The following is a 10,594-nucleotide window of genomic DNA, read 5'->3' on the forward strand; positions in this document are numbered from 1 at the left end:
AAGTTTAGTAGAATTTATTAAATAATTTATTTTTGTGGAATATAAAGTGAAAATTTGAAGACATATTATTCTGAATCAGAAATCCCAAGTAATCATAATGTTTTTTCAGACGTCCAAAAGTAAAGAATACTTTGAACAAATTCCAATAATACTGAATGTTCTAATACACCATAGTCTTGAATGTACTGATATACCAACAGTCACAAATGGTGTGATGTACCTAATAGTGTTGGTATATCACAATCATATAATCCACAGCATCTTTGAACAAGTTCTCAATACTCACAATGAAGTGTTTTATACCAAAAGTAAATGAGCACTTAATATTTCCAATGAATAATTTAAATAAATGATTCCTCTCAAGTTCTATCTGAACATGACTAAAAACTATGATCATAGATTCCCAAAACCTGATATGAAACAGGAATAAATACTTTGTTTACCACATCCTTTATATAAAAACAGTACCCTGACCTATGATGCAATAGTGTGCCCTTGATGTGAATTATTTCAGATGTTAAAATCCATCAAATCTGTAAACAAGGTCAGGTCTTAAACTTAAATTCAAATAAACATGACAAAAATCTGGTAGACATGACTTTCAATCATGACAACAGTCAGGTAGGCCAAAAGTTTAACATTAAGTGTCAAATGTTAAACACACAATATACATTAAATGTACACAACAAAGTCTATGTACTAAGTTTTATAAAATGTCAAGCCAGTTTACTAAGTTAAATTTTTGCTGAATCAGGAATACAATCACTCAAATTGATAAGCAGTTCAGCCAAGCATGTGCTAAATCACCTTGTTAATCACCTTAATACGCATAGCTCTGGCTCATAATCAAACAACACCTTATTAATACGCATAGCTCTGGCTCATAATCAAACAACACCTTATTAATACGCATAGCTCTCATAATCAAACAACACCTTATTAATACACATAGCTCTGGCTCATAATCAAACAACGCCTTATTAATACACATAGCTCTGGCTCATAATCAAACAACACCTTATTAATACGCATAGCTCTCATAATCAAACAACACCTTATTAATACACATAGCTCTGGCTCATAATCAAACAACACCTTATTAATACACATAGCTCTGGCTCATAATCAATCAACACCTTATAAATACGCATAGCTCTGGCTCATAATCAAACAACACCTTATTAATACGCATAGCTCTGGCTCATAATCAAACAACACCTTATTAATATGCATAGCTCTGGCTCATAATCAAACAACACATTAATACGCATAGCTCTGGCTCATAATCAAACAACATCTTATTAATACGCATAGCTCTGGCTCATAATCAAACAACACCTTATTAATATGCATAGCTCTGGCTCATAATCAAACAACACATTAATACGCATAGCTCTGGCTCAGTAAAGTCTGCAAAATGGTAACAAGCTCAGCCAATCAGATGTAAGTTGTCCTTATAAGCTTGGATGGATTTATCTCATTACAGCCAATTTGATGCATGTTGTCATCATAAGCATGGATGCATTTATCTCATTACAGCCAATCTGATGCAAGTTGTCATCATAAGCATGGATGAATTTCTCTCATTACAGCCAATTTGATGCAAGTTGTCATCATAAGCATGGATGAATTTATCTCATTACAGCCAATCTGATGCAAGTTGTCCTCATAACCATGGATGAATTTATTTCATTACAGCCAATTTGATGCAAGTTGTCCTCAAAACCATGGATGAATTTCTCTCATTACAGCCGGTTAGATGAAAGTTGTCTTCATAAGCATTGATGAATTTCTCCCATTACAGCCAATTAGATGAAAGTTGTCCTCATAATCATGGATGAATTTCTCTCATTACAGCCAATTTGATGCAAGTTGTCCTCGTAAACTTGGATGAATTTATCTCATTACAGCCAATTAGATGGAAGTTGTCCTCATAGCCATGGATGAATTTATCTCATTACAGCCAATTTGATGCAAGTTGTCCTCATAACCATAGATGAATTTCTCTCATTATAGCCAGTTAGATGAAAGTTGTCCTCATAATCTTGGATGAATTTATCTCATTACAGCCAATTAGATGCAAGTTGTCCTCATAAGCATGGATGAATTTCTCTCATTACAGCCAGTTAGATGCAAGTTGTCCTCATAAGCATGGATAAATTTCTCTCATTACAGCCAATTCGATGCAAGTTGTCATCATAAGCATAGATGAATTTTTCTCATTACAGCCAATTCGATGCAAGTTGTCATCATAAGCATGGATGAATTTCTCTCATTACAGCCAATTTGATGCAAGTTGTCATCATAAGCATTGATGAATTTCTCTCATTACAGCCAATTTGATGCAAGTTGTCCTCATAAGCATAGATGAATTTCTCTCATTACAGCCAGTTAGATGAAAGTTGTCCTCATAAGCATAAGCAAATTTCTCTCATTATTGAACCTGACCAAGAGGATAATGATATAAGCAAATATTCCAAGTTTGATCAAAATCTGATTTGAAATATGGACTCATAGTGGTAACAAGCAATTCTTGATTGATGGATGACACACAATAGGTGACTTAAGACACACATTAGCCCTCTGGGCCTTACGACCACATGAGCTGACTAGTTTCCTTGCTAATTCACTACAATTTTATCCTCCAAAGTATATCTATTTCATTTATTAATTTCTTTTTCTGGTTCTTTCATTTCATTGTTGCTCTTATTTCCTTCTTCAATCAAGCATCTCTTGTATGGAAAATATTTCCCATAGGATGGATTGGCTTGATTTTGTTGCAGGCTAATGCTATTTTTAGAACATTATATGCTGTACATGGCAGCATATTTAGTGGCGGAAAACCCCAGGAAAACTCTAGACAGAACTGCTAATCAACAAAAAAGCTATGGTCAAGCTTTCTCACATAGTCATACCTATGTTGGTCAAGACTTGAACTCACACAGACAGGTTGAGATGTGTGAGTAATCTCTAAAGGTTAGTGGCTTTGACCTCTCAGCCACCAAGCCCAACACCCCCGAGATGCAAATTAAATTAAATACCAAACTTAATGTTGAAAGTATATTAAGGACAAAGGGATGATGGGCACTTAGAACAGGCTTGTGCATATTTTGCTGAATAAGGTATCTGACAGTGGATCTTTTTATCAAGTCACCATGTCAATTGGTGTTGGAAGGAATTTATTTAGCATTAATATAAATTTTGTTCTCTAATAAATATTTTTGCTAGTTTATATTTAATGTTGTTTAATTACATATTTCTGACATGTTATCATTTAATCATATTCTGTACAAAGTAATCAGCAGATCAGTCCCCTATGCGAAAAAGTGTTGTCAACTTGCTTTCTTATCTTGATTCTTTCTTTTAACAAAAGTCTGTCTACATTATTACATTTAATTCATTTTAAATTCTTTTCAATTTAAATTCTATTCAAATTCAATTTGTCTGATTACAATTTATGAAGAAAACATCAGTGTAAATTTCATTCTAAATTTATACGTTTCATTGTGATTTCACAAATCTTGACAAAAGCTCTTCTCACAAAGGGTATCTTTCCCATCCACCTGCCCTAGAAAATTTCTGATTAAAACACTGGCAATACATAGGTCACATTGCAGTATGTATCATACTACAGCCTTATAATAATGTGTGGACATGTTTGATGAGACCTAATTCCAATTTAAATAATGAAATGCCAATATCAATGAACATGTTATTCTTTATGTAACAAACATAAAATAGTTACAGTCCTTAAGCAAATGGTCCAGTATTAGAATTGTGTCTGCCAATTTAGTCTTGGCAATACAAGATCAGTAATTACATTTTCTACTCAGAAAGGAAAAACAATTATAAGTTATGCACAAACTGAACAGGACTCATGTATAATTTTACATAACAGATTAAAATGTACTGGGATTGGGCAAGGTAAATTTTTTTAGCATCTTTTAGATCTTTGTTACATTTCCATCATTTTGGCAAACTGAAGATCTATAATAATCCAAACACTTAATGTTTATCTTCCAGGATTATCTTTGCTGATCCTCCAACAACAAAGCTGACAGATCATCTCAATCAGATCCAGGATTTGCAGGTGCTTTTTCCTCAAAATCTTTCAGACTCTTTATAAAACACAGAAAGCATATGATCCAAACTCTGTTTTAGAATTGGTATTTGACAAAATAGTTTGAATGTTGCTCTGTAGTTGAAATCAATATGGTGAGGTATGCCAGATGTCATATTTGATGAAGTGATCTGTAGTTGAAATCCATACGGTGAGGTATGCCAGATGTCATATTTGATGCAGTGATCTATAGTTGGAATCCATATGGTGAGGTATGCCAGATGTCATATTTGATGCAGTAATCTGTAGTTGAAATTCATATGGTGAGGTATGCCAGATGTCATATTTGATGCAGTGATCTGTAGTTGGAATCCATATGGTGAGGTATGCCAAATGTCATATTTGATGCAATAATCTGTAGTTGAAATTCATATGGTGAGGTATGCCAGATGTCATATTTGATGCAGTGATCTGTAGTTGAAATCCATATGGTGAGGTATGCCAGATGTCATATCTGATGCAGTGATCTGTGTCATTCTGAGATTAGTTTGTGCTCATTCCAACCTCTTCTGAAGTCTTCTAGTCTTGAGTTTATGAATGGCAAGCTGAAATTCCTCAGTGCCATTCATTGTTATAGGTCATCTGGGTCTAAATCAATTCTCCCTCAACACTGAAAACACAGAGTAGACTTGATGTAATTTGATGGTGAATATAGCTACATATCCTTTCAATCCTAAGACTGTAAACAGATTTTTACTGTAATATGACTGCTTATTACTCTTATAGCACTTTAGATTTTTCAAAACTCTCCAACACTGAATTCACCCTGGATGGCATACAAGAGGATGCACACCTTTGCACAGATGCAGGGCTGTACAGTCTGTATTAGCTGTCCCACACCTCACATAAGTAAACAAGTCACTGGAGCCATCAATACAGCCATGTGTGGTGAACCCCCATCTGTAAAAATAAACAAAGTTCTATTATACATCTTAAACAGGAAACTGATGTAGTCATCTCAAATAATGTGTGTTGTCTGCTGTTGAATTATATTTAATTGTATTCTTTATACCTTGCAGAGCTATTGTAATTATGGTGTGGATTAAAGGTGATAAGCTATTGCAATTATGGTGTGAAATAAGGATGATAGGGCTATTGTAATTTGTAATTATGGTGTAGATTAAGTGTGATAGGGCTGTTGTAATTATGGCATGGTTTAGGTGTGAGAGGGCTGTTGTAATTATGGTATGGTTTAGGTGTGAGAGGGCTGTTGTAAATATGGTATGGTTTAGGTGTGAAAGGGCTGTTGTTAACTATGGTATGGTTTAGGTGAGAGAGGGCTGTTGTAATTATGGTATGGATTAGGTGTGAAAGGGCTGTTGTAACTATGGTATGGTTTAGGTGAGAGAGGGCTATAATTGTAATTATTGTATGGTTTAGGTGTCAGAGGGCTACTGTAATCATGTTATGGATTAGGTCTGACAAGGCCATTGCAATTATGGTGTGGAAAATAAGAGGGCTATTGTAATTATGATGTGGATAATGGGTGAGAGGGCTATTGTAATTATGGTGTGGATTACATGAGAGGGCTGCTGTAATTATGGTGTGGATTATGTGTGAGAGGGCTACTGTAATTATGGTGTGGATTACTGGTGTGAGAGGGCTATTGTAATTATGGTGTGGATTAGGTGTGAGAAGGCTAAGTAATTTCTCATTCCACTGCATTTTACATCATGAACAAATGCTGATGCAAAATCTACACATTAAGCAAACATCTTCCAAGACAAAAAAAGAAAAGTAATGGACTTACTAAATCACGTTAGATGCATGTAAATTGAGATATTCTTTAGTTAGACAATGATGGCATGTTGTCATTCATAACACAAGCCTAGATTTGCTATCGTATTAAGCAATGGCAGATCTGGGTCTATTAGATCTAAGACTTCAGCTTGACTCAACTTATATGTGAGCACATATGCATGCATGTAATCCTCCTAGCCCAGAGGGTTTTCCTCCCAAGATAAGGGGTGTATCCAGTCCCACACTGAAATTGCCTGCATATGCAAAATTATTATTGAAAAATTTCTTTGTTATTTTTTTCCCCACCTTAATCCCAACGTCACATATTTACGGCAATACTGCCTGTGATCACATGACTGTGATCCATTTTAAACAAGAGCCTAATTCAATAATTTGGCAAGATATAGTGTATTCTTCAACAACAAAAAATAAAATTAGTTTTCCTTCGTTTTGAAACATGTTAGCTCATTAAAAAGCTGATCGTTTTTAATTTATTTGCTACTGAACAATAGAACTATTAAGTTGCCCTTGAGTTTTGTTTTCGTTGCACCTTGCAAACATACATGTAACTTAATGCAGGGTATACATCAGCCAAAAAATGTTTCAAGATCTTTAACTACCATGTATGTACCAGGATTAATTTATATTTTCAATCGAGTCCACATTATATCTCACCTTTATTCCTTATGCCAAACTTTCAAGGCAATTCATGTTGTTTACTAATTATTGTATTTATTTTGATTTAGTTTTCCTTATTTTTTAACATGTTCTACTTGGAATATGTTTTCAATCTTTATTTCATTTAATGATGCTAATTCATGTGACTATTTCCAGTATATCATAATGCCAGGTGTTTTACTCATATAGTTTTCTTACTCATACATTTCTTAACCAGTGATGCCTTTGTATGTGCTGACAAGAGTGTCATATCTTTGAATTTAATGTAATAACAATGATCATCTAGAAAAAAGATCAGAGCAAATGCCAACAAATTATAGAAGTGCACACATACTTATTGACAAAGTGTAATCTCTAGAGATTACTTGCAACAACAACAAAGCACTCTAAATAATAATTTTAACTTGAAACAAAACTGAGTTTATATGGATATAAATATTGTAAATATTTAAATACAGATTATAAAATTTAGAAACATAAGAAGTATGGTATCGACTTACTATTATGAATAGAGCCAGATTGGATGGTGACCGGAGCACATACTCACACTATTAGATGCAAACTGATGATTTTAGCATACATGTATAATGTACAAATGATGGTTCCTCTGCCAATAAATCAATACCGATTACTGAAAAGTTTAAAGTAATCCTTGTTTAGTATGGAACAAGTTCATAACTGCATCAACAGAATCAACTAGGACCATATACTGATATATCCCAAGGATTGGCAGGAAACAATTTAACATTTCTGGTGAAGTCTGCAGAATTGCATTAACATTGCAACATTCCCATGCTGACACCGAAAGTATATTTTCCATTCTGAGGAAAATTGCTTGCTGTACAAAATTAATATAATCCAGGTGATCTCCAAGAAATGTTAAAAGTTTTTGTGGTCCATATAAGGACAGTATGAATGGCAGGAACTTATGTGAAAGGATTGATAATATATTATAAGCATATTTTAAAATAACAAAATGGAAATGTGTTTAGTAGTTGAAATTTCCCCCCATTTTCATGCTAAAAGTCAGGTCGATGAAAATCCTCCATCTCTATTAAAGTGACTGTCAAAACTCCACACAATATTTTGCCAATCTCCTGATCTGTTCTAATCTGACCTCTCTGTTCCATCACATGTATATGTAAGATTTCATCTGCATTCTAAACCACCTTACACAATTGAATGGTCCCTTGCACACATAACTTAACAGTCCCACTCTGTCTTTTTCATCACAATAATTTTGCAATACATGAGGAACTAGGACTGTACAGATAAAACGATTTAATTTAAAGTGATTATTATGAAAATATGTGATTATCTCTTATTACAATCTGAAATAGGCCATAGCAAATATAAAAACATTAATAAACAGTAAAACCATCTAAAGATAAACCAAAAATGCAACAAGTGTTGGCTTCATAACAATTTCCCCAACAAAAATTTACATACAAATCTATAGAGTAAGTTAAATCCCACCTATTTTATTCTTATTTTTTTATTTCAAGATCTTGAATGTTTAGCACAAAAATTTTAAGAGATGACATGTATGTAGCTAGCTTTAGTCACACTGTGGGAAGAGATGACTTGTCTCTGACTAGCATTAGTCACACTGTGGGAAGAGATGACTTGTATTTAACTAGCATGTGTCACTCAGTGTGAAGAGATGGCTTAGTTTATGTAACTAGCATTAGATCATGGTAGGAAGAGATGACCCATCTGTAGCCAGAATTAGTCACACAGTGAGAAGAGATGACCGGTATGTAACTAACATGTGTCACACAGAGATGGCTTATATGTAACTATCATTAGTCACATGGTAGGAAGAGATTACTTATCTGTAGTCAGAATTAGTCACACAGTGGGAAGAAGACTTGTATGTAACTATGGTTAATCACGCAGTGGCAATAGATGATTTGTATTCAAGTAAAATAAGGACAAAAATGAATGCCAATATACCTGGAGTTTCATATACTGATCAATCTGCATGGCATACTCTTCTGCACACAGCAGCTGACCAATGTCCAGAATATCTTTCAGGGTCCAACCTTTTCAAACTATCTCTAGCACAATGGCACTGACCATGAATTCATCTTGATGCATGGTGACCAGGCTTCATCTACATGAAGAAAGTGAAACAAGAATTTTAAAGTCATTAGATAACAAAGTCTTTGGTAATCTGTCTTAAAGTCACCTGTATTAAAAACCCAATGTTTCAAAGTCCAACAAATGAAGATATCTAAGAATCTAATCTCTATTAAGAGTCCACCTATCCTGTGAGTCACTTTTCTCACTGTCCATTTATGATTTCTCACAAACAGTTTGACTGTAAAATGTTTGTATAAACATCCCCCAGTCCTCAACTTTTCTCACCCAGTTCCCACTCAAAATTTGTGCCACCAGGGTCATGTCACATGGCTAAAAATAAGTCCATGGTCCAAACAAAACTGTAAATCTGAATTTTTATTTCTAGTCCTAGTGTGTGTATATGTATAAATGAATAAAGGGTATGGATCTTAAAGAAAAGATGATGGAAGTCAGATTGGGTATGGAGACTCCCTGGCTAAGAAACAAAAATGATATCGGATATATATAAGTGCTGCCAGTCTGTTCCTGGTCTGCAAAGTGAACTCAGGCTAGCTCTTTCACTAATGAAGTACTAATTTGCAGTTTTCTGCAGTTAGCAAAGACAAGACAAACATGGATCATGCACATACTGTGGAAGGAATGCATGTTTTCAACGAAAAAGGAAATGTTGGCCTGAAACATATGTCAAGAGGCAAACAAATACCAATACTTAAAATCAGTACCAACAAGGCAGTCATTCACTTTGTGGACTGCATACGTTTTGCAGCTGGGACAGCAGACACATAAACAATAATCTCTTTGTGAACAAAAGAAGAGAAGATTCAAAACTTATTTAGATTCACCATGTTGTTCATCAAATCACCTCTTCAATGCAGTACAGTATTAACTTATAGTAACTGGTCACGATGCTATTGTTTATTTTATACTAAAATAGTTGAAACAAAAAAATATTGTGTTAAAGTGTTATAATGCATAAGGTTTGTATTTAATACTTACACTGGGGCGATAGGATTCGGTTATTATTATTTTTTTTTTGGGGGGGGACTCTCTATTCCTACATGTAAGAGGTCGAATCTGATATTTATGTTTTGGGCGTCTGGTACTAAATAACATGTGAGACGTCTTACATTGTTGGACTAGGGACTCCTAGGATTATTATTCTGATCCGCAGGGGCTATTATCGTTGCTTACAATTGACCCGTCATACATGTACTATATAATAACCACAGGGGCTCCTATCGTTTCTTACAATTGACCTGTCATACATGTACTATATAATAACCACAGTGGCTCGTATCGTTTCTTATAATTGATCAGTCACATAGTACATGTATAACAGGTCAATTGTAAGCAACGATACAAGCCCCTGTGACGAGTCTTTCATCCTCCACTTTCAAAACCAGGTAAATCTGTGCTATCACCAGTTCTGAATCAATTAGCATGGTATATATCTCCTCGAAGATTTAATCGTATCATCCTGTTACATCGTAAAATAAGTTTGAATGTACTGGTCCTTGTTTACGGATTTGCTATCTTCGGAACGCTTAGGACATTATTTCAACTTGTAAGTTTTCTAATGACAGTGACTCAATAAGGGAGCAATTATTATTTGATTTTCGGAGGACACACATATTTCAACATTTTCTTATATTAAAATTAATAATCGATAAAGTTTCTAATTTGAATATTACAAAATATTGGGTAATATATATTATTAGAAAATCATTTTCTATCACTTAAAACTACAGAGTCTGTTCATAAACGGCTTACAGTTTGTTGTTATTGCTATGCTGTTGCTATAGAGCTTCAACTTGGAATAGGCCATACTCCAGAAAATGCGCGCGACAACTTGAAATTCCGTAGTGTTGTGCTCTTTCTTGAAAAATTGACTGGATTGCTAAAATTGCCACTTAAGTTATATTTCACAGCTATGGATATGGATGTTATTCCATGATGCTTGCAAGCCATTTA

General features: G+C 34.3%; 1 long non-coding RNA gene across 3 annotated transcripts; it reads right to left on the reverse strand.

The window, feature by feature from the left end:
- LOC149771691 (uncharacterized) lies at positions 1-10,184 on the reverse strand. 3 transcript variants are annotated; one of them, XR_016418174.1, is made up of 3 exons: positions 9,880-10,184; positions 8,495-8,648; positions 1-5,020 (listed from the first exon to the last, which is right to left on the reverse strand). It is a non-coding gene; the product is annotated as an uncharacterized LOC149771691 (long non-coding RNA). The 3 variants fall into 3 exon arrangements; XR_016418173.1 differs by having other exon boundaries at positions 8,495-8,654; positions 10,045-10,180; XR_016418172.1 differs by having other exon boundaries at positions 8,495-10,184.
- Positions 10,185-10,594: the final 410 nt, after the last annotated feature.

This window comes from Sinohyriopsis cumingii, unplaced genomic scaffold (assembly GCF_028554795.1).
Source record: "Sinohyriopsis cumingii isolate HCF-2022 unplaced genomic scaffold, ASM2855479v2 utg001725l, whole genome shotgun sequence".
Taxonomy (NCBI): Eukaryota; Metazoa; Mollusca; class Bivalvia; order Unionida; family Unionidae; genus Sinohyriopsis; species Sinohyriopsis cumingii.